Source organism: Salvia splendens, chromosome 3 (genome assembly GCF_004379255.2).
Source record: "Salvia splendens isolate huo1 chromosome 3, SspV2, whole genome shotgun sequence".
Taxonomy (NCBI): domain Eukaryota; kingdom Viridiplantae; phylum Streptophyta; class Magnoliopsida; order Lamiales; family Lamiaceae; genus Salvia; species Salvia splendens.
The window spans coordinates 20,362,607-20,388,316 of record NC_056034.1 but is presented as its reverse complement, the minus strand read 5'-3'; the positions used below and the strand labels follow the sequence as shown (position 1 = coordinate 20,388,316).

At 36.3% G+C, this 25,710-nt stretch overlaps 1 pseudogene; it reads right to left on the bottom strand.

The window, feature by feature from the left end:
- Positions 1 to 280: 280 nt before the first annotated feature.
- Positions 281 to 2,592, bottom strand: LOC121797237 (annotated as a pseudogene).
- Positions 2,593 to 25,710: the final 23,118 nt, after the last annotated feature.

Here is a 25,710-nt window from a genome sequence, read left to right as displayed (position 1 = left end):
ATGTCCTAGTGGGATGTCCGCCCACTGGAGATGCTATGTAGTATATAGAAGGTTACATTTATATTTTATTTCTCCATAAAAGATTGCATTGACTTAGCAAGAAGAGTAGTACTTTTTGAATGCTGGCATGCGACTTAAAATTTTCATTTACACAAAGTCCAATCCATGTTTAGAAGTGGAATTCACATTCACAAAACTCAAACGCGCTATTTTGACCATCAATTTAATAATTAATTTACAAATAAACAAAGGCAGCTAGCTAAGCAAACAAAACTGGAAAAGAACCAAAGAATTTTGTATTAGAGATATTCTATGAATGGCACTCAAGTAAGCACCATAATGTACAAAAAGGGGGTTATAATAAGCATGTACATTCCCCACATCACACTTGTATACTACTACTATCTTCTATCCTAAGCTGGAAAATGTGACCTAATCTTATGCTATAACTATGAACATCGATGGTATGCTTCGTCCACACGAGACCTTGAAGCGTGCCCCTCTCCATGTTTTATCCTCGTAGTGCTACCTAGCATTTACTATGATGAACGTTGTATTTTCCTTGTAGAGAAATGATGACGATTGACACATCGTCATGGTACCTCCTCCGCTCCCCTTGTGGGATTTCGAGCAAGTCATAGAAATCCATTCCTTCATAAATGGGAAGTGATGTTGGTGTTAGATTTAAGCATATATATGACCAGTTCAAGGTTTCTTTAAGACTGTACCAGCTTTCTTAGCAGCGCGGACCAAGACCTCCTCCACGAGATGTTGAGCGGGGTCTCCCTCGGGGAACATTGACATGAACGTCTCAACCTCAGAAACGGCCTCTTTGTTGGTGAAGTATTGGTAGAGGCCATCAGAGGATAAGATCAAGAATTTGTCTGTGTGTTGTAGCCTGTGGTGGCAAAGGAATGGTGAACATGTGATGTAGGGTGATGTTCCAATATAATCAATTCGAAACATCTCAAGGAGTGCATTGTTCCACTTGGGCTGTAAAACAAAAGAATGCAAACAAATGTAAGCCATCAACACAGATAAATCCCCAAACATACAACTCTGCGACGTCTACCTGTTTGAGAAAGCCAGCTCCAAAGGCACGCGTGACCTTGAGTGAGCCTTTCACCCTCTTGTTCACAACTGCAAAGGCATCATCTAGATGTGCATACCTAATCCTCCTCACCTCCTAAGAGAAAACAACATTTTCAAGATTCATCAATTTGCATAAAAACATTTTTTTGATCTAAGGCTGGATTTGACCTCTTTCACGCAAGTCGAATGATCCATTGTGAGCTGCGAAGCACTCAAATAGTGTACACTGTCATACTCATAGCCATAGAGTAATTCATCACAATCCTTCTTCACAAGCACCATCTTCCCACCACTATCATTTCTTCCTGCCAAAACCGCCCTACTATCCCCAACGTTCATGAGATAAACGTCGTCTCCCTTCATTACCATTGCCAGGACACACGATCCCATCAAAGCCAACTCAGGATTCTCCACCAACATCATATCCGCAATCTCCAAATACGAGGCCTCAGTCTTCCTCAATGCCTCAGACAAGGCCTCAAGAACAAGTGAATGATCAACCGCGCCATCACATCCCAAATAGCTCAGCCTCTCCCTCAACTTCCTCTCGAGCTCCGCCCTCTCGTTACCACCCAAACTCTCCGCGCCTTGGCCAGATTCCCCCCCATCAAACCACAGCAACCCTTTGAGCTCCTTGTAGACATTAGCATAAAGATTGTTCAAGAGGAAATCAGTAGCATCAGGGCCATTGAATCCATCATAAATCCCCACAAAAACCCATCCATTTTCCTCAGATATCACAATATGCACTCTGTCTTCACCAGCTTTCCCTTGAGCCCACTGCAGATTACATTCATTTCCAGCATCATCATTCTCATCAACCAAACTCAGCTCACTACTCAAATTATGCTGCTGCTATTCTCACTACTAATCTCTCCTTCACTAAAACTAATCTCCCTCGAAAAACTCCACAAAGACTTAGACACCACCTTCTTCAAATTCTTAACCAAGCCCATTTTTTTAGATTTAGGCATGTCCAAAGGCCCGGAAGCGAAGCTCCTCTCGATCGGGCCGGACAAGAAACCGCGGTCCATCGGGCCAGAGCCAGGGCCCGAAGACCTCATAATCGGGCCGGACTTGACTGTGTCTGTCTTGGGAATTGGCTGGAGAGGGATGGAGGAGAAAAAATTGGAGCTTTCGAAGGTGGAGGCCTTGTCGAGTGTGGTGTAGGAAAAAGCGTCGGTGGAGAGAGGTGTGGAGGTGTTGGCGGCGATGGCGGCGCCGGAAATGGAGCGGAAGGCCGCCGTCTCTGTGGATTGAGATTTGTTGAGATTTTCCGATGGTATGTAGCAGAAAGAGTGGCCCAATCCCTCATCGAGAGGGTCGGAGAGACACACGGCGATGACGTTTCTCCGCCGCGAAATCTCGCCGGCGTCCCCGGCGAAGCAGAGGCTGAACTTTCCGACTCCGTTTCCCATTGAAGAGAGAGAAAGAATGAATGCTCTGTTCTCGTTTATGATTTGGAATTTGAAAAGAGAGAGAGAGAGAGTTGACTTTGAAATTAAAACTTAGATTTGTTTTATAAATAATATTCGATGCTTTGGTTTTATGTGGTTTGAGGGCGTTGACTATGAATATTATTTAGTGAATAAAGGATTATTCTTGTGGGTATACAGAATAAGAATAGAAATAGTATTTCTATCAAAAAAGGCGTGTCTTTGGATTATATAAATTCCAAGTGTTTATAATTTATTAGCAAAAACTATGTGCAATGTCAAAAGGCTCCACTTGCAGTTTTCCAATTAGTATTGTCAACGTGGGATGCTGATTCGGATGCCATCATCATTCATGCCTCAAAATGCAATTTCACTTACTGATTAACCTTCATTAAATGTTTTTTCTTGATAACCTTCTTTAAATTATTGGCTAAATGCCATGATACCTCATTTTACTCAAGTACCACCAATGGGTGCTTTGCCTTTCGGGGCTCATGCTCAGACCAAATTATTTCTCCTAAATTTGAATATGATTATTTACTTCTCTTTTCTTTGCCACCAAATTTTCCAACTCTCCTTTAATCTTATTCGAACGTCAAATTTTATTTTGTGACATAATATAATCTAATTAAAAATTTGACAAAACAATTGGATTTTATAAATATAAGCAAAATAAAAAATCTAATTGTATATAAGCATGTTTAAAACGTATAGACAAAATGATGATGTTTAATTAAGTTCAAAATAACGTTTTGTCCATGTAATTTAATCGACTGTCACATCAGCCTGTCATTTGCCGGAAAAAGGAGAATGGGATGATTGCGAAAATTTCATTTTTCGTGAATGGGATGGAACACGATTTGACCAACTTTTGTAATTTATTTAGCAATTTGCCTAATATTTTTACTGCATTTATTGTATAACGGTGTACCACCAACCTATTACGTAACTTTTTTGGAAGTACTTGGTTGCTCTAAATTATGTCTTTTTCTCTAATAAGAGGATGAGAAAAAAATAGAGTTGGATCATCTAGGCAAGACGAAATGGGGGGACACGCATTGCGAGCGTCTCCACCCGGCGAGGCTTGCACGATGAAAGGAAGGGGGTGAGACAACGACCCCCCCTCCCCACGTTGCAGCTTTCTGTTGGGAGGTAGGCGGCGTTTTTTACCATTTAATATATTTTTTATTTTTTAAATCAAACATTAATCTTAACGAGCAGGACATGTCGTCTTCGAATTACTGGTTGAATTACCTTGATAGGCTGATTACTAGTTGAATTAAGACCCAGCTGCATCTTAGCTCATTGTCATGGTTTTGCCCTCTTTTTAGACCTCGATCAATCCATGGATCATGTCTTGAGTGAATCCTTTGATACATAGTATCCATGATCGTATCATATACCCCCTTCGTTCAATAGTGGTTGAGTCATTTTTCTACTTCCAGACGTTCCATCATAGTCGAATCATTTTTCTATTTAGCAAAAAGTAACACATTTTCCCTTACCTATTTTATTCCCCCTCTTACATTATTTTCTCTATTTTTTTCTCTTTCCTAATTTATTATCTCTTCACTTAATATATTTAATATCTCATTTTATTCTCCTTGCCAAAAAGAAGTGACTCTAATGTTATAGAGCGGATGAAATACTTATTAAAGAGATGGAATACAAGAAAAGTACTAAATCATGCTTGGTTTGTTGAGGCTCACATATTACATATCTCCTTCAAAAGTGGAATGTGTTTGATGGTTGTGATTTTCACAGTTTGTGCTCTTCAACTATATAAACAAACTGACTACTCCTTCCGTCCCTTAAAAATATGAACACTTTTCTTTTGTATCGGTCTCATAAAAATAACACATTTCCACTTATGGAAGTTCTCCCCATCTTAGTACTCATATATATCAATTTATTTATAATTACAACTTATACGACTAGAGTCCACTATTAAACACCTATAATAATGTGGATTCCACTAACACCATTTTAACTACTATTCTCCTTATATCTTTTATTTTACCAATTATGCATTAATTTTCGTATCGTCTCAAATGTCTCTATTTTAATGGGAATGAGTGAGTATATAAATTTAACTCAAATGCGAAATATTAGTTCAAGTTAGTTTTCTCCTTCATTAGTTATCATAATTTCATTATTCAGTTTTGAATTTCTTGTAATAAATCTAAATCATGTAATATATATATATATATATATATATATATATATATATATATAGGGTCTTGTTAGGTTGAGATTTTTTAGCTTAATTGAGAATTGAGATGCATTTTCAGCCACTCATTTTGAAATGTCAACTACAAGTAGATTATATCAACTAAGGGTATTATCGTCATTTCATTTCAATAGCCAGAATATCAAATGTCAACAACTCGTATTAAAATGTCAACAACTAAAAAAAAATTATTTTTTTATTTTTTAAAAATTTTTTAAAAAATTTTTTAATTTTTTTTTTAATTTTTTTAATTTTCACGCGATGTCAACTACGATGTGTAGCCTACACATCAAATGTCAATAGCCCTGCACATCAAATGTCAATAGCCTGCACATCAAATGTCAACAGCTTATAGTTGACATTATATGTGTATAGGTGATATGAATCATATATGTAGTTGACATTATATATGTGCAGTTGACATGAATTGTGTATGTAGTTGACATTATATGTGTGTAGTTGACATGAATTGTATATGTAGTTGACAAAAAAAATAAAAATAATAAAAAAATAAAAAATCAAAAAAAAAATTTAATTTTTTTTAAAAAAATAAAAAAATATTTATTAAATAAAATGTATGATGAAATTACCATTCTGCCCTTTCACAATTAATTAATGTAAAAATATTTTCCATGTGGTAAATTCTGGACCACTCATTTAATAAAAATGAGTGGCTAATAATGCATCTCAATTCTCAATTAGGCTAAAAAATCTCAATTGATCACAACCCTATATATATATATATATATATATATATATATATATATATATGGGGTGCATTATAATGATAACCCTAATTTATATGATTATATGATAACCCTATAACTAAATCTCCACCACACATTTTTAAAATATGTGGTCTAAATTTAATCTAACAAAACTATCATTTTATCAAATAAAACTATCATATTTCGGTTATATAAGGGCAAAATTGTCATTTCAGATATATAAAAAATATAGAAATCCAGAACCCTCTTGATCGGACTTGAACGACCTGCATGGACGAATCAAAATTCTCCTGTGCGCCTTCACAGCCACCGCATCCCGGAGAATTATCCGGGACGGCGGCGGTTGGAGAGAGTGGTTGTGGCAATCGAGCGGCGGAAGGGGCAGCTTGGCCACCATGGTCATTGTGGAGAAGTGAATGGTGAATCAATGCAGCTGGAATTGAGTTCTAGGAGAAAGGAATTGGGAATTGGGAATTGGGAATTGGGAATTGTGAGAGTTGATTCGTTAATTAAGCAGGGATGCATGTGTTGTGTTGTACCAAAATTTATGGAATTGGATGTTAATAAAATCGCAACAAATTGAAAGTTGTATTGAAAGCTAATATTATCATATAAAATGATAGTTTCAGAAGATAAAATGATAATTGCACTTGATAAAATGATAGTTTCAGGGGATAAAATTATAGTTTCATAAGGTAAAATGATAATTGCACTTAATAAAATGATGGTTTCAGGGGATAAAATGATAGTTTCAGGGGATAAAATGATAGTTTCAGTGGATAAAATGATAGTTTCAAATGATAAAATGATAGTTTCAAATGATAAAATGATACTTTTGCATAAAATAATAAAATGATAGTTTCAAATGATAGTTTCAGTGGATAAAATGATAGTTTGAAATGATAAAATGATAGTTTCAATTACAAATCGTGTTTTGTTGTGTCCTCTGCTGTGTCCTTTGCAATCGTGTTTCAATAACGCATCTTAGACCTTATTTCGGCTGCAGTAGCTTCATGGATATGAGAAAAAAATCACTATAGCAAAAAATCAAAGACACATCACTCTTGTTCAGAAAACACATCACTCTTATTCTGATTTTACTTCACTCTTGTTCACAAAACACATCACTCTTGTTCAGAAAACACTTCACTCTTGTTCACAATACACATCACTCTTGTTCAGAAAACACTTCACTCTTTTTCACAAAACACATCACTCTTGTTCACAAAACACTTCACTCTTGTTCACAAAACACTTCACTCTTATTCATAAAACACATCACTCTTATTCTGATTTGACTTCACTCTTGTTCACAAAACACATCACTCTTGTTCAGAAAACACTTCACTCTTGTTCACAATACACATCACTCTTGTTCAGAAAACACTTCACTCTTTTTCATAAAACACATCACTCTTGTTCAGAAAACTTTGCATCTTTAGAGTCCCCCCTTCCAAGCTCGTTTGAGACCCGTACACTGTGACAAAGAGTAGGAAGACGATCCATTTAAAACGAGTTCATCTAGTCTAATACAAGTTGGTTACCAATAGGATGAAGCAAAAATTTCATACCTTGCGGCAGCCAAGTAACCAAGCGATATCATCATTTCCAGCCATTGATGTTAAGGCTATAAGACAAAAAGCAATAGTTATATGATGAAGCTGAGGTTACAAGATTAGTACGAGGTCAGATTGAATTATACCCGATCGAAAGAGCATCAACCGCGACCCTAGCATTCTTCAAATTTCCTGTCAAAAGGATCAGTATGGCATTGTACCATAGCTCGAGACTATCACCAAAAAGAAACAAAGAAACTAAAGATGCATCTTTGCCAAGTGAATTGGGCTGAGTTTGTTATAAAAAAAAGTATCATTGTATCAACTCAGAGTATCATTCTATCCGGCAAAACTATCATTTTATGTACATACCTACAAACCAGTAAAAGTATCATTGTATCAACTCAGAGTATCATTCTATCCGGCAAAACTATCATTCTATCCGCCAAAACTATCATTTTAAGTACATACCTACAAATCAGTAAAAGTATCATTGTATCAACTCAGAGTATCATTCTATCCGCCAAAACTATCATTCTATCCACCAAAACTATCATTTTATGTACATACCTACAAATAAGTAAAAGTATCATTGTATCAACTCAGAGTATCATTCTATCTGCCAAAACTATCATTTCATGTACATACCTACAAATAAGTAAAAGTATCATTGTATCAACTCAGAGTATCATTCTATTTGCCAAAACTATCATTTTATGCAGTGGGAGTGAAAGAATGGAGCGAAATTCAGAAATTAAATGAGGAAAACGACTATATATATATATATATATATATATATATATATATAGAGATGTATTCATTTCCTTTTTGCATATTTTCTCCTTTTTCCTTCTTGATCTCAGCCCCACGATTTTGTCATCCGACGGTTAGATTAGTGCCACATGTCATTTAATAATGCAGATTTTCCGTTGAATAAAGCACACCGACTAATAATGCACCATTATAGTGTAATAATGCAGATCATCTGGACCGTTGATGAATGAGATCTAACAGCTCATATTAAGAAGAATAAAGGATCTAAGGGATGAATAGGAGAATAACGCTCCTATATATATATATATATATATATATATATATATATATATGTCCATGATCAATTGAGATTTTTTAAGCTAATTGAGAAATGAGATGCAATCTCAGCCACTCATTTTTATTAAATGAGTGGTCCAGATTTTGCCACACAAAAAATATTTTTAAATTAATTTATTGTGAAAGGGTATAATGGTAATTCACATCCCCCTCTCTTTTTCCCAAAAATCCTTTTTTTCACAAATCACTACCGCTAATCAGCCCTCCATCTTCATCTTCATCCCTCCAATTTCCTCGACGACAATGGCGATTGCCGCCGCCATATCGCTGCTGCTGATCGCCGTCAAACATCCTCTTCGACTCGCAATCTCTCCTGCTCCTCCTCGGCTTGAATACGCCGCTGCTCCTCGGGATCATTGAGGTGAACCTCCTCCTCTCAGCGCGCGATCTCCGCCAATTATTTTCTGTTGTTCTTGTTCTTCTCCTTCTTCGCAGCCTTCCTTGAATGATATTACGATTCTCTTCCTCGAGATCGCTGATTTTTTTATGGAGATCTGTGATCTTGTCGGAATCTGCATTGTTAGCTTCAACGAATTCGTTACCGGAGGTTGAATTCGCGGATGTGTTCGGTTCCGCTCTCAATTTGATCAGCGAGAGGTTCAATTCATCAAATCTTCAATTTGTTGGAGTTCAACAAATCTTCAATTCAGCAAATTCGTTGCCAAGAGGTTCAATTTCTTTTAAAATCTTCAAATATTGTTGCTTTATTTTTTGGATAATAACTTGTTGGAGTTAATTGAATATTTGGTTGGAGTTAATTACCAAACATCTTCAGAGACATTTGAATGGAAGATGTATACTAATGTTAGATTTGGCAGTATCTGCATTCTCTTCTAATTTTCATAAATAGACTAGCTAAGACACGGAGATAAGAGTTGCTTCATGAACTCATTGTTCTTCCATGGATTGTGTATAGTAATATTCTAAAAGCTGGTGTTGTATTTCAATTTAATTGAATTTCAGTCTTCAATTGTGATTTTTGTGAGATTGGCGATTTCTGTGAGATCTCTATGATTCAATTGATTCCAACGCTTTCTGATTCAATTGATTCGAAAATTAGAACACAGATGATTTCAACGTCTCTGATTTGACGATTCCTCAGCATATCAATTTTTGAAAAAAATGACTAATTCGACGGAGTTTGGTTGAATCTGAAGTTTTTAGGTTGATTTTATCGACTTTGATTCTGTTTTTATGCTTTATTTGTTGATGCCCAGTCGAATTTGTTCCTAATCAGTTTTTTTTGCCTTTTTATCTTTAGCTTCGAGTTCAATTCGTAATCAATACTTAAGGTGTTATCTGATGGATTCTTCATCGTATTCCGAGTCGACGTTGACGAATGGTGAAGGTAATTTGGATTGGTTTTCATTAACATGACTTTTTTGTACTTTGTTGGTGAATTATACTCCGTTGACATAAATGCACAGTTGTTGATATTTGAATTGATGTTCTGTTGACATGATGTATGTTACATGTTAAATATTCTACATAGTTATACTCTTTGTTCACATTTTGTTGACATACAAAATAGTTGTATGCAAAATGCACTCTCCCCTTGCTGAAGAGCCCCTGCTGTGGTGTTTGTTGGTGGAGGAAGGTGTTATGGGTAGGGTTGACAGTCCATGATAGGATGTCTAAGATGTTGGTGTTGGTGTGTTGGTGCTGCATATTTTGAGATTTTGATTCTGGTGTGGGTCAGTTAAGATATGCTAGTTCACATTATGTTCTGGTTTGAATTGATGTTCTGTTGACATAAATGCAAATATGTTGACATGATGTATGTTACCTGTTAAATATTCTATGTAGCTATACTGACATTTTGTTGACATACAAAATAGTTGTATGCAAAATGCACCCTCCCCTGGCTGAAGAACCCCTGCTGTGGTGTTTGTTGGTGGAGGAAGGGGTTATGGGTAGGGTTGAGATTCCATGATAGGATGTCTGATATGTTGGTGCTGTTTATTTTGAGATTTTGATTCTGGATTCTGGTGTGGGTCAGTTAAGATATGCTAGTTGACATTATCTGTTTTAGGTTGTTGACATATTTTCCCTTTATGTTGTAGGATCTGTTATTCCAATTTGCAACGCTGAGTTGAGGCCTTATGAAGGTAAAAAATTTTCTTCACTTGAGGAGGGAATTTCCTTTTATGATAAGTATGCTCAAGAGGCTTGTTTTGATTGTCGAAGATATGGAAATAGGTCTAGTGGTGGTGTTATTACTTTTCAGTATGTTGTTTGCAACAGACAATGTTTTCATACAGTTGATCCGTTGGATGTTGATGTAAGTATATCTGAGGATGTGAACGTGTCAGATGATGATGAAGTAACTTCAAAGAAGAAACGCAGATGTGGCACAAAAAGGTGTGGATGTGGAGCACGGATCACTTTCAAGTTTTTTTTTCTGATTGTGGTGTTAAATATTATCTTGTGCATCAATTCATTGAGGAACACAATCATGCTATGGTTGACAAAGATCATAAGCGATATATGAAAGGAAATCGCAGTATGAATGATGTTCATCACAAGTTTGTTGAAGATTGCACCAAAGCTAACATCAGTCATACTTCAACTTTCAACTTATTAAAGGAGTTTTTTGGTGGTTATGATGTTGTTGGGTGTACGTTGAATGATGTTAGGAATTGTTCTAGTGATATTAAAGAGAAACTGAAAGAAGTGGATGTTCAAATGATCCTAAATCAGATGCAAGAAAAGAAGAGAATTTGTGAAGGTTTTTTCCACAAAAATCAAAGGTATGTGAACTCTTTCCTATAGATATTTCAGTTTATTTGTCTTATGTTGCTCAAACAGGACGACGACATTCTCTGTATCTAACAAAAACACTCATGTTTAGTATATTTCAATTTTGTGTTGACATAAACTATATAGGCTGTTGACATGTTACAGATTTAGTGTTTATATAATTTATATAGGATATTGACATGTTATATGTTTGCAGGTTCTAACGAAAATGACAAGCTACAAATTGGTAACAGGTGTCATGGACGTTACTTTGGTCTATATCAACGCGCTTTTAAGAATAAAAATCATCTGATTGCAATGGATAATTTGCTTGCGCGTATTGGTCATCAAACTTTTACTGATGACACTACTGGATCTTCATCAGTTGATGAAAATGATTCCATCAAAAACATATATAGTATTGCTGTACCTGAAGAAATAACTGCACATGCTCCAGATGTGGTTAGTACAAAGGGAGGTGCAAGTGACAAAAAAAACAGGATTAAGTCAAGCATAGAGAAAGCAATTAAAAAAGCAAGTAAACTTCATAGGCGTTGTGGAAAGTGTTATAAAGTGACTAATCATAATGCCAGGAGTTGTGGCAGAAAGTAGACATAATTGTTCTTTTTTAACTAATAGAGTTGTTTTTTAGTTTTAACATATGCTACAAGTTATTGATATTTGATTTTGCTCTCTATTGACATTTTATTGTATGGTTTTATTTTTTTAATTTTAAGATTTGTTTTCTGAGTTGTACACACTTTATTCAAGTTGTTGACATTTGTATATAAGTTGTTGACATTTCATTACAAGTTGGAGTCAGGCTTGCCTCTGCGCTCCTCGCTGATAAGGGCGTCCAGGCTGCCCCAATCCTGCCTGGAGGGGTAATTACAATTACAATTCATATTTTTAAGGTTAATTACAATTAAAAATTATGTCAACTATATATACTAGCCATGTCAACAACTAATATAACTATCTCAACTATGGTGCATATCGTGTCAACGGCACATACATGTCATGTCAACTAGAGTGCATATCGTGTCAACTACACGTACAAGCCATGTCAACTGTGTTACAAGCCATGTCATCTACACGTACAAGCCATGTCAACAACAATCAGAGTTGTTTTTTAGTTGTTAACATATGCTACAAGTTATTAACATTTTCTTATTAGTTGTTGATATTTGATTTTGCTCTCTATTGACATTCTTTTGTATGATTTTGTTTTTTTAATTTTAAGATTTGTTTTTTGAGTTGTACGCACTTTATGCAAGCTGTTGACATTTGGTTATAAGTTGTTGACATTTCAATACAAGTTGGAGTCAGGCTTGCCTCTGTGCTCCTCGCTGATAAGAGCGTCCAGGCTACCCCAGTCCTGTCTGGAGGGGTAATTATAATTACAATTCATGTTTTTAAGGTTAATTACAATTAAAAATTATGTCAACTATATATACTAGCCATGTCAACTATGGTGCATATCGTGTCAACGGCACATACATGTCATGTTAACTACGGTACATATCGTGTCAACTACACGTACAAGCCATGTCAACTACACGTACAACCATGTCCACTGCACATAGAAACCATGTCAACAACAATTATAAGTCATGTCAACTAGACATACAAGCCATGTCAACAACTATCAGAGTTGTTTTTTAGTTGTTAACATATACTACAAGTTATTGACATTTTCTTATTAGTTGTTGCTATTTGATTTTGTTCTCTATTGACATTCTATTGTATGATTTTGTTTTTTTAATTTTAAGATTTGTTTTCTGAGTTGTACACACTTTATTCAAGCTGTTGATATGTGTGTATAAGTTGTTAACATATAACTGCTAAGTTCAAAAGTCTGAATCCACAATAACAGTTTTAAAACCCATCCAAAAAATAAGTTAACATCAAACATTAATATCACTTTTTCTTTACTTCTTTTTTCTACGACTAAACAACTCCGTGTACTTGTTGTTTAGCTCAAGCAATTTGTCCATGTTTGCTTCTATCCAATCATGAGCCAGTTGTAACATCGGCGACCTCTGGTTATTGTAAATTGATGAAATAATCGTGTAGCAATACCTTCCCCTGAGTATGTGGGGAATCTTTACACTACGCGCAGAGAAGCCAATATCCATTCACTGCCCTTTTTGCCAACATAGGTCTCCATGTGCCTCTTCAAATAGACACCACAGTCCTTTTTTGTTCGTGCTTGTGGCCCAAATTTAAAGGCAGAAAGTTGATTGAAGACTTGTTTATATTTTCTGAAATATCTAACATTTTCTTCTCTATCAAGTATGCTTCAAACATATCTTTCTGCAAAATATATAAATAACTAAATCAAACTACACAAACAAAGCATTTTAACATGATGTAGAAATTATGTCAACCTGTCACGACCGCCCTCACTAAGGATAGTAAAGACGGGGAAATCGTGACTAGGGAAGGGACGAAGGAGCAGGGAAGAAAAAAGAGAAAGCAATGAAAGACAACATCTTAAACAAAGCTTCAAAAGAAGAGTTTTAATCGATTAAACAATTAAGGAGCGGGTTAATATCTCAAGGTAAATAATGTTAAAAGGTAGTGTGGGGAAAAACGAAAGACTTTAACAAGAACGATTCGAAACACGGCAGCGGAAAAACAAGTATCAGAGGAGAGTCATAGGATGACGCCCATGTTTAAAGACACGACGCATCCGGGAAAAAGCTCACTCAACATCCGCCGCAACATCAACCTTCAACCTGCACATAAAGAAAAAGGATATGCAGGGCTGAGTACTTGTTGTACTCAATGGGCTCATGCCGAAAACATTTTATAACAGTTATGTCATCCATACCGGTGAACTCAACTTTTTACGTTTATTTAAGAAATATCACGAGTATCACAAAAACACTTTTCACAGACCGGCCGATCAAAACAATCTCCCCACTTTGTCATCAATCAATCAATCACATCCTCTTACCATAGTGCGACGAAAGTGTGGCCACACTATTCGCCCACGAGACCGGCCAACTAGCAAGGACGGTTCACGATCCCCTCTGTGTACACAGCCTGATAGGGTTTGCGGCCCTACTCAGACCCGAATTCGTTTATCATAGCCCTATAGCCTAATGGAGCGAACTCACAAACTAGGCATCAAGCACAATCTCAACATAGCCATATAGCCTAACGGAGCAAGCTCAAACGAACTAGGCATCAGGCAAAAATCTCAACATCAAAACAATCACGACATGACATAACACTTTAAACCACCCTTATAACACCACATCATATTTTCGAAAAAATAAAGAGGTTTGAAAAGAAAGCCCACCTCGTCCGCTTAACAATTCACAATCCAACTTATGGCAACTCTCGTTCCTCGAGTTCACGAATACACAATCACCCTTGTCAACGACAACACAAATCAGTCTTCCACAAAAACATATTACCATGCATGTCCTATCGTTTCTTTCACCGTTCTATCAAAATTACCCAACCCAACGTTCGTCACAAAGATGGAAAAACACACCATAGTATATTTCGACGTATCTCATGCGATCACATCATTAAACACGTTCCTTGGATATACATGCATATATAATACTTTTAAACTTGAAACTAGGTGTCATTTTAACAAGGCAGAAAACTGACAGAACTGCGCGACCGTGTTGTAAAAATCACTAAACATTCACCCGACCTCATATGAAGCTAAATTTTGGTCACAACACAGAAGACACATTCAAGTTCATCCAGAAAAATTTTCACACTGAAATAACGTCTTTTAGTTAGTCAAAACAATAATTAAACTCTCTGGTCGGAATATAAAATTTTTGGCAGCACTGCGCAGTTTATTTGAAAAATTCACCAAAATATTCATCCGATGCCCAAAAAGGCTGAAAATTTTACACGACTTAGAAGACACTTCAAATTTTCATATAGTTAAAGAATCACATTAATCGGAGGTCATTTGGTCAGTCAAAAAGAAAACGAAACATTCTTGGCGAGAACATAGGTTTCTGGCAGATTTGCGCAGTCAACTTCAAAAAATTATTAAAACTTCATTTTTCGATAAAAAGGGCTGAAATATACAAGAGACACAGAAAACACCTTGAAGTTTATTCAATAAAAATTTCATGTCAAAATGCTATCGTTTGATAGGTCAATTACACATCAAAAACCGCTGTTCGAACGTCACAGATTTCAGGCTCACAAATTCGAATTTAGGGTTTCTTCTTCATTCATCCAAAAACAAATTTTTCATGCTTATAATACACAATCATGCTTAAAAAGGTTCTCATAACCATGTTTGCCCATAAACTCACATCATTCACCAAAGATTCAAATCAAACTTCACAAAATTGCGCTCAAAACGCATACATAAATGCAAACACAAATTCCCCACCGATTAAATCCTTAGATTTGAAATCCCTACACTCACTAGATGCATGAGGGAGTCGAAAGAATGTTTGGATGGAGAGGAATGAAGAATAGAGGTTTGATTGTACCTTTCTTGGACGAAACAATCAGTAGAAACGAATATAGCTCTTGATTCTTCAACAAACTCTTGGCGAATCGAAAGGATCTTGAGTAGAGTAGAAAAACAAGTGTGGGAGAAGATGGAGCAAGGGGAGGGGCGTGTGATTTGAGAGGGAGGCGTGTGAGATGGGTTTAGGGTTAGGTTTTTGGTTTTATTTATAGAGTTAGGAAATAATATATCCCACAATTAATTGAAGATTTGGGAGAATAAATCAAATAAAGATTTGAGAGATTTGGGGGGAGGCGTGAATTATGGGGAGAAATAAGGGGATGATTTTTTGAAAATCATAGTTATTTAATTAGCTTATGATTTAATTTGGTATTTCACGGAGTAGAATAAAATAATACGGAGTAGAGAAATTTGTAAAATCCTCCAAAAATTATGAGAAGTAGGCGTGTGGTTTAAGGTTCCTCCCACCAGAAAAATTTCCAAATCTTTAATAGAATAAAGTAAGGCAAGATTGGCTAGAATATTCCAATTCATTCATGGAAAGAAATAAGTAAGAAATCAATTATAGAATACTTAATTTCTCCTCTCCCAAAAATAGGAGATTTCGAAAATCATGGAAAAATAAATAAAAATATTTTGGTTTTGGATTTAATTTGGATAAATATCCCAAAATAATTTAATAAATCCAAGAAAGAAGATATTACTTCCAATAAATAGAAATGCCGAAAAGAATTTGAATAAGGTAACTGGCACAAATATGCATGATCCTATTTAATTAAATCCCGCCCATTGGAAAACATATCATATTATTCCACATAACTCTCAACCATTAATTTCACATCGTTAACACAACCTCATAGAAATCAATTTCCAAAAATGCATTTCCAAATCAACATCCTCATTAATAAAACGAAAATAAGCCATCAAATAAAAGTCAAAAATTTTCCGGGGTGCTACACAACCAAATGTAGAGAATATGTCAATAACATAGATAAAAGTATACCATTAAACCAATATCAATGTCATACTTCTCGAACGGATCCATATTTTTATGTGGCTTGTTGTTATCTATTATCTCAAGGGTGTTTTTCTTCATCCAATATACTACAAGATAGTAATGGAAATTTGCACAAACTGGGAAGAAGACCTGTATGACATGAAAGATAAAATGACATTAAAGATAAAATTATATCCAAAGAACACCTGTTCATATTCTTACGTAAATGTCATTGTGAGATCTTATTACCAAATCAATTTTTCTCCAGTTGAAATCTGGTCTTCTTTGAATATCATTATCTATTTGAGAAATGAAATTCTTCTTTGTTGTCAAAGCATCCCAATTATAGCTATGTTAATAGCCATGTCAAACAAATCATATACTCTGTTCAAACAAGCATATACTCTTTTTTATAGCTATGTCAATAGCTATTGTATGAAATGAAACACAATAAATCTATAATAATAACTCTTTCTGGTTCAACCTACAGTCATCCTAACAACTATTCAAACAAGCATATACTGTTATTATAGTTATGTCAATAGCTATTGTATGAAATGTCAATAATCTTAAAAATTTAAACAAATCCTTAACTGGAAGGTGATGCTTCCAATTGCGATTCTACCATGGCTAATCAACAAAAAAATTCAGTAGAAATCGAATTTATAAGAAAACAAATCCAGATTTATTTTAATACACTAAAATCGAAGCAATATACTTAAAATTTGAATCAATTGTTGAACCTGAAGAAGTCGGAACCACAGCTGAAGAAGTCGGAACCACCGCTGATGTGGAACGCCGATTCTCTTCGATCGGCGCTTCAACCGATTCAGCTACAATCGGTGTTTCAACCGGAACCATTGTCACTGAGCTCCATTGTCAAGTCGCTGATCTCCATCCCAGATAATCGAACGACAGCCATGGTGTCCGGCAGCTCTTCCCTCGTGGCATTCATTAGCTTCTCCAGTGATTCTGCAACTCTCTTGAAGGCATTCAATGGAGAAAAGCAGTGGATAGTATAGCATGTCACCACATCCAATCAAACAAACAAAATCATTGCATTTTACAACCATTGCCTAAAAATCAATACAATTTCACAATTGCATTATCCTTGAAACTGAGTTCTTCATTAACATTGACTTGAATTAGAGTTTCCCCAGAATAGCTATAGGAACTAAAAAACCACTAACTAGTAGGGCTGGAATTGCAGTGCAGAAAAGCCAGGTTGCAGAAACTGCTGTCAGCAAATTAACACCAAATTAGTGCTAAGATCCCTAAATTTGTAAAACCGACGAAAATACAGATTAAACAACTGAAGCTAAGAACCCTAATTTTTCAAAATGTGGAGATATTCATCACTCGGTTCAATTAGTTTAGCTGAACAACGCAGCGAGCAATCTCTATTCAATATGAAATGAATTAATCATAAGCTGAGTAGATCTTCCCCAATTATATCAAATTCAGGTAGAGAGAGAGAAATAGAGAGTACGGCGCAAACGGTGAGACTGAGAAATTGAATGTGGCATTCTCGACGGAGAGAAGAGTGAAAGAAGCGAAGCGGCGGGGAGCAGGCAGCCGGAGATTCAGCCGACTAGGAGGGGAAACAATGCCGCCATTTCCGCCGCTGGAGGTTCACAGAGTCTGCCCGCCGCCGCGTAGAACCACCTCTCAGAAGCTCCGCCTCCGCCTCTCCGAGATATTCTTCCCCGACGACCCGCTCCACAAGTTCCAAGGATCAGTCGTGGTTTTGGAAACTGATTTTGGGGCTGCAGTTCTTCTTCCCCATTAAAACACGAAATGACACTTATACCCCCGTGTTGACATAATGTGATAGTTGTTGACATTTAGTTAATCTTATGAATTAATAGCTGATATTGCATATCATTTCTCAATTTAGCTAAATAATCTCAACCTAACAGGACTCTATATATATATATATATATATATATATATATAATGTCACTGTTGCATACTTCCTAGTATACAAATAAAAATTATACACTACAAAACGATACACTAAAATAGTTCAGAATATAAGTGACTCCTAAAATAAGTTATACTAGTATATTTTATCTTGTAATAATATTATTATTATTTGAGAACAAAATAATTATGACTATTATTCTTATTTAAAACATAGCACTAAGAATGTAGTGGTGCAGCTGACGCAGTTTAATGAAGACGACTTTTAATGCTGGACAATTATACGTTTGACTTTTCGAAGCTTCATTAGCGAGCATTTGAAGATTTGAATAACAAAGTAATTATCAAAGTTATTCAAAACCCTCATTACATGTCAGTCAGTGGTGGTTTGAGTTTTTACACTATTTGACTTTTTTATATATATTTATTTCAAAAGTGCGTGATAAAATGCAAACTCATACATTGTACAAACTCCAACCTATGATCTGGACCGTTAAAAAATATCAACAGATGACAAAATAGTAGCAATAGAAAATGTCAACACCGTGTCAATACAATATCAACATAGCACCAACCGTTGACATTGTGTTGACATATTCTGTTGTTACTATTTTGTCATCCATTAATATTTTCTAACCGTCCAAATCATAGTTTGAAATTTGTACAATATTTAGAGTTTACTTTTAATTACATTTACATTCCTATTTAAAATCCTAAAAACAGATCGTTACACGTACACCTTCATTTTTCTAAACTGACGTTGTCATCACTAAAGTTCCTAGGTTGAACTTGAAAGATAATTGAGTGAACATTTAATTTAATATTTATATATAAGAGTTCTTATTAGATCACACCTATTGGTGTCCGACACCTGCCAAATTCTCTCAAAATATAATCGAAAAATGTGTTGGAAATATTGAAGCCTTTTAGACGGGCAAACTCTTGCTATTACAAAAGAACCAAAAACTGGAAGGTAAATAAAACAAAATAAATACAATAAAAGGAACAAGATGCAAACTATATTCTTCTTCAAGTCGAGTCGAGGTGACCCTCTCTCCGCAAGACGAAATACGCCCCAGCTAGTGCTCACGGATTGGCGTAATGTCCCCAAAGATGAAACGACTTTCCTCCTATCGAGTTGAAGCACCTCAAACTCGTAGGCTCCGACGAACTTGAATTGGAGGCGAGAACCGAGGAATGCGATGCTCCTAAGATGCGAACTAGAATGCTTGAGCTAGAGAGAAGAGAGAATGATTGTTGGTTGTGTGTTCTCATCTCTCAAAACTCCATCTATTTATAGGATATGTGAGCCTACATGAAGAGTCATGGCATTAAGGCATCACATAATGTATTTGGAGAAGAAAGGCCAAAGGCCTAGCCTTTTCAAATTTTACACGTGTTCAACAATCCCCCACATTGTTTAGAGCGCTGCAAGCTCAAACCAACACCAGACACAAATGCATGTATGCAGACTCATTGCTCAGTTCTTGAGAAACGATACTGTATTTGGAGAGGTAACTTGTGGTTTTGAACCTTCCATAGTCAACACTATCGGACATACCGACGGGCTAGTGGACGCGATGCCTTGAACTATTCCTCCTTGGTGTATGCCTAGTCAATAGCATCAACACAATATTGTCTCAACTCCATCAGTTCTCACGTTTGTGTCCGTTTAGGCCGTGGAACACCTCTTTGGAATTCATAAGTGACTCACACACACGAAGCGGCCCCACTTCTCACTTACATAGGTGATTCTTTCATGAGTATCCTGTCATACTGCATCTCCTTGAGATTTCAAGAATCATTAAAAGTCAAAAGATTTAACCTCTTACCACGTGCAGGTTACAACACTCAATGCTTTCTAAAGAATGGGCGAAGATTAAAATCTTCTGAGTGTTACAGCTAGATTTGTATAGCTTCGTTTTCCCATTGAACCAATCCCATGGGATCTCCAATCGTATGGTTGGGTTACCACTATACTCATCTTTTAAGATGTGGTTTTCAGTCTCATTCCTTTTAGCAATTTATGCATTTGATCACGGTTTAAAACTTTTGTTAACGGATCTGCTAAGTTATCCACTGACTTTACATAGTCAACTGAGATAATGCCACTTGTGATCAACTGCCTTACGGTATTATGTCGCCGACGAATATGTCGAGACTTACCATTATAAAAGCCACTTTGTGCTCTACCTATAGCTGCTTTGCTGTCACAGTATATCAATACTGTGGGCACTGGCTTCTTCCAACATGGAATACATTCTAGGAAATTTCTGAGCCACTCAACTTCTTCCCCTGCTTTATCCAATGCGATAAACTCAGATTCCGTGGTGGAACGAACAATACACGTCTGTTTCGTTGATTTCCACGAGACAGCACCACCCCCCACAGTGAACACATACCCACTTGTCGAAAATGAGTCTTTTGAATCAGAGATCCAATTTGCATCACAGTACCCTTCAAGTACTTGGGGATATCTTGTGTAATGCAACCCAAAGTTAATTGTATACTTCAAGTTAGGGGTGTCGAAATGGGTAGCGGGTAACGGGTAATCCCGAATCCGACCCGTTACCCTCCGGGTATCGGGTACCCGTTATCCGACGGAATCGGGAAACGGGGCGGGGTCGGGTATAATAATTTTGGGTTTTGCGGGTATCGGGTATCCCGATACCCGATCGGGTAATCCCGATACTCCCGAAAATACCAGATATATATATTGATATTTTATAATTTTTTATTTTTTATTTTAATACTTGCTCTTCATGTAATTTTTTTAAGATTTTAATATTTAAAAAATCATAATGTAATTTTTTATTAGTAATATATTATAAAATGTATTTTTTAAGTTTATAACTTTTAACCTGTAATAGAGAAGCCTGACAAAAAAAAGTTATTGATATTTCAATGTCTAATCACATGTAGCATATGGGAATTGCAAAAAATTGTTGGCACCATCAAAAGGCTTATTCCAACTTTATAGTAGCAATACTCATCATGTTATCACCATTTAATTCTCACGTGACTTTAATATCAAATTTATTTATACTAATGTTGCATTTCAGCATAATGAGATTGCGTTAATGCAATTCCCTCATTAGTCCTCAATATTTTGATTCCGAGAATCACATCAGCTAGACCCATATCTTTCATATCGAAATTTCTTTTCAACATGTTTTTTGTCTCGTTAATAATGGCACTATCGCTGCCCATTATCAACATATCATCAACATACAGACACACAATAACAAACCCGTTATCTGTGTTCTTATTATAAACACACTTATCACACTCATTGATAGTGAATCCATGTGACAACATCACGTTGTCAAATTTCAAATGCCATTGTAATGGTGCTTGCTTCAACCCATATAATGACTTTACCAGTTTGCATACTTTACGATCTTGCCCAGGCACAACAAACCCTTCGGGTTGTTCCATATATATTTCTTCTTCCAAATCACCATTCAGAAATGCAGTTTTCACATCCATTTGGTGAATCTCAAGATTGTGCAAAGCAGCAATCGCTAGAAGCACCCGAATGGAAGTGATTCTCGTAACAGGTGAATAGGTATCAAAAAAGTCATACCCTTCTTTCTGCTTAAAGCCTTAGACAACTAGGCGAGCTTTGTACTTATCTATAGTACCATCGGGCTTATATTTCCTTTTCAGAATCCACTTGCACCCTAAAGGCTTACAGCCTTCAGGCAAGTCTACTAACACCCAAGTGTTATTTCTCATGATGGATTCAATTTCACTGTTGATAGCTTCTTGCCACCACGCCGCGTCTGGGCCAGACAGAGCTTCCGCCAATGACTTTAGTTCGTCATCCAACATAAAAGTTATGAAGTCAGGACCAAATGTTTTAGCAACTTTAACTCTTTTACCACGTCTTGGTTCAACATCCTCAGGACTTGACCTCGTCCTTTTTGGAGGATTAGAACTAGTGGATTCATCCATCATTCTTTCACTAGAACGATCCTCTTACCTCTTGCAAGGGTATACATTCTCAAAGAATATAGCATTCCTTGACTCAATCGTTGTTCCTTCAGCCACGCCAGGCACAGCTGACCTATGGACTAGGAAACGATAGGCACTACTATTAAGTGCATGGCCAATAAAGATGCAATCGACTGTTTTAGGGCCTATTGCAACTTGTTTCGGAGGTCTACCTTCGCTAAACACCCCCACACTTTGAGGTATGAATATGAAGGTTTCTTCCATTTCCACAACTCATAAGGAGTCACATCCCTATTTTTTAGTGGAATTTTATTCATGATATGATTCGCTGTTAACACAGCCTCCCCCCACATGTTCTGGGATAAACCAGAATTAATCAACAGAGCATTCATCATCTCTTTAAGTGTTCGATTTTTTCGTTCAGCAACTCCATTTGACTGGGGAGAATATGGAGCCGTTGTTTGGTGAATTATACCACTTGCATGACATAATTCTGCAAACGGGGCTACATACTCACCACATCTATCACTTCGAACACACCTAATTCGACAATTAAGATGATTTTCGGCTTCATTTTTGAAGTCTTTAAACGCTTCAATTACCTCATCTTTACTTCTTAATAAGTAAAGGTAACAATACCGTGTGCAATCATCTATAAATGTGATGAAGTACTTTTTACCACCTCTAGTTTGCACAAATTTTAAATCACATACGTATGTATGGATTAACTCTAGAGGTTTTGTGCTCCGTTCTACCGAGCGAAACGGTAGCTTGGTCATTTTTGCTTCAACACAGACTTCACATTTTTCTTGTGAGTTAAACTTATCTACTTTTAGTAAATTAAGATTTACTAATCTTTTAATAGCATTTAGATTTACATGTCCCAATCTTTTATGCCATAAATCAGAGCACTCAAGCAAATAAGAGGATGTGTCATCTTCCTTATTTCTTAATCCTTTTCCACAGTGAATGACCGTAACATTCAACTCAAAAAGCCCATTCACTAGGTGACCTTCACCTATGAACTTTTCATACTTGGTCAATATAACCTTTTCACACTCAAATTCTAGTGAAAATCCATGATTTACTAGAAGTGAGCCTGACACCAAATTATTTCGGATGTCTGGGACATGCAGCACATCCTTGAGGGTAAGAACCTTTCCGGATCCTAATTTTAGGAACACATTACCCACACCAACCACCTCGGAAGAGGCTTGGTTTCCCATACGTACTTTTCTACCTCTAACAGATTTGTAAGTAGAAAAAATGCTTCTCTCGGAGCACACATGACATGTGGCACCTGTATCAACAAACCATTCATTTGGATTATTACCATGGTCCACGTCGGAAACCATTGCGATCACCTCGTGAACTTTGTTGTTTATAACAACACGTTCAAATAATTTGTACAGTATTGTTTCCAACAATAAGTACACAATTATATTGAACCAAATGTGCATTGGCATATTCATCAACCCATGCATCCTAATTACTACTACCAAATCTAAATTGGTCTTGCTTGTCAAATGACAAACGATAAACACAATTCTCAAGAGAGTAGATCTCAAGGAATTAACCATTCCATAGCGCATCGACATTGCGACCGTTCGTTGCTTTATTCCAGCTTTGAATTTCATGTTTCCTCCAGCATCGGTCGACATGATTTCAAAAAGAGTACAATATTTCGTCTTGCGATTGTTGGAAATATTGAAGCCTTTTAGACGGGCAAACTCTTGCTATTACAAAAGAACCAAAAACTGGAAGGTAAGTAAAACAAAGTAAATACAATAAAAGGAACAAGATGCAAACTATATTCTTCTTCAAGTCGAGTCGAGGTGACCCTCTCTCCGCAAGACGAAATACGCCCCGGCTAGTGCTCACGGATTGGCGTAATGTCCCCAAAGATGAAACGAATTTCCTCCTATCAAGTTGAAGCACCTCAAACTCGTAAGCTCCGGCGAACTTGAATTGGAGGCGAGAACCGAGCAATGCGATGCTCCTAAGATGCGAACTACAATGCTTGAGCTAGAGAGAATGATTGTTGGTTGTGTGTTCTCATCTCCCAAAACTCCATCTATTTATAGGATATGTGAGCCTACATGAACAGTCATGGCATTAATGCAGCACATAATGCATTTGGAGAAGAAAGGCCAAAGGCCTAGCCTTTTCAAATTTTACACGTGTTCAACAAAATGTCCTCATGAGCTTATCAAACAACCTCAAGAGACAAATTTGGGGATAGGATCCCCTGCTATGCTGAAATGCACAGCAGGGGCTGCTGCTTCTCACACACCATTAAAATAATACTATATTAATTTAATTTATTTATTTAATTTATTTGATTATTTTATTTCCATGTGAGAGGCAGCAGCCTATGCTGTGCATTTCAGCATAGCAGGGGATCCTATCCTACAAATTTGTGATATGACTATATTCTAATAAATATATGCGGTTAGTGTTGGAATAATTGTGTGAACAATTATATAAACCACTCTATGATGATTAACCAAGAACAACGGAAGGATCATAAACTGTAGAGCGGAAGCGTACCTTGATCCATCTAGAATTGAACGACGGAATTGTTTTGCAGTGGCTATGGATCTTCCAAACGATCAGAGACATTCTCCGCAATAGTCTGCCGAGAGAATACAGAAATATCGAATGTTTTTCTGACGTCTGGGGACCATAACCATAACTTATATTTATAAGTAGTATAAGTTTCTTTATTTTCTATTTGGTCCCTCAACAAATAGAAAATCACAAAATGGTATCTACACTTATTTCTATAACAAATAAATACACTTTAGCCAAACTTTAATCTTCGTATGATCACTTTAATTAGGTAACTGAAAGGTAGCCATGCACATTAAAGTAGTCATGTGGAAGCCCAAATTTCTAACAATCTCCCACTTGAGCAACACATGACACCGAATAAATGTGTACAAACCGAATGAGCGCTCAAATATGCTATCACATAGTGTATTCCCGAACAATCTTATTATCAACCATATCGGCATAGGACTAAAGAGACAGTCACCATATTTTTTCATGATTATACCCATCAGTAATCACATATGCAAATATAATCAACAATAGATCAATTATGGAGTGTAGCATGGAAAGTACATGCAATGTGATCATACATGCCTATTTCCAACTGGTCATCCCAAATCCCTAATGAGATCAAACCAAAACCAAATAACACTAATAATGGACAAAACATAATACTTTATTTCTGTAGAGAATAACACGAGTTTTATAACTGCATGTTCAAAAACACAATATAGAGCAATAACCAAAGCTACTCCCACTGAACGGAAGTACCCTTAAAAAACATAACACCCATTTGGGCTACATGCCCATGAAAGACCTTGGGTGATAGCCCCTTAATGAGCGGATTTTCTATCATCAAATTCGTTCCCTTATGCTCTATATGCATTTGTCCATTACAAACCCTTTATTTTACAACCAGGGCGC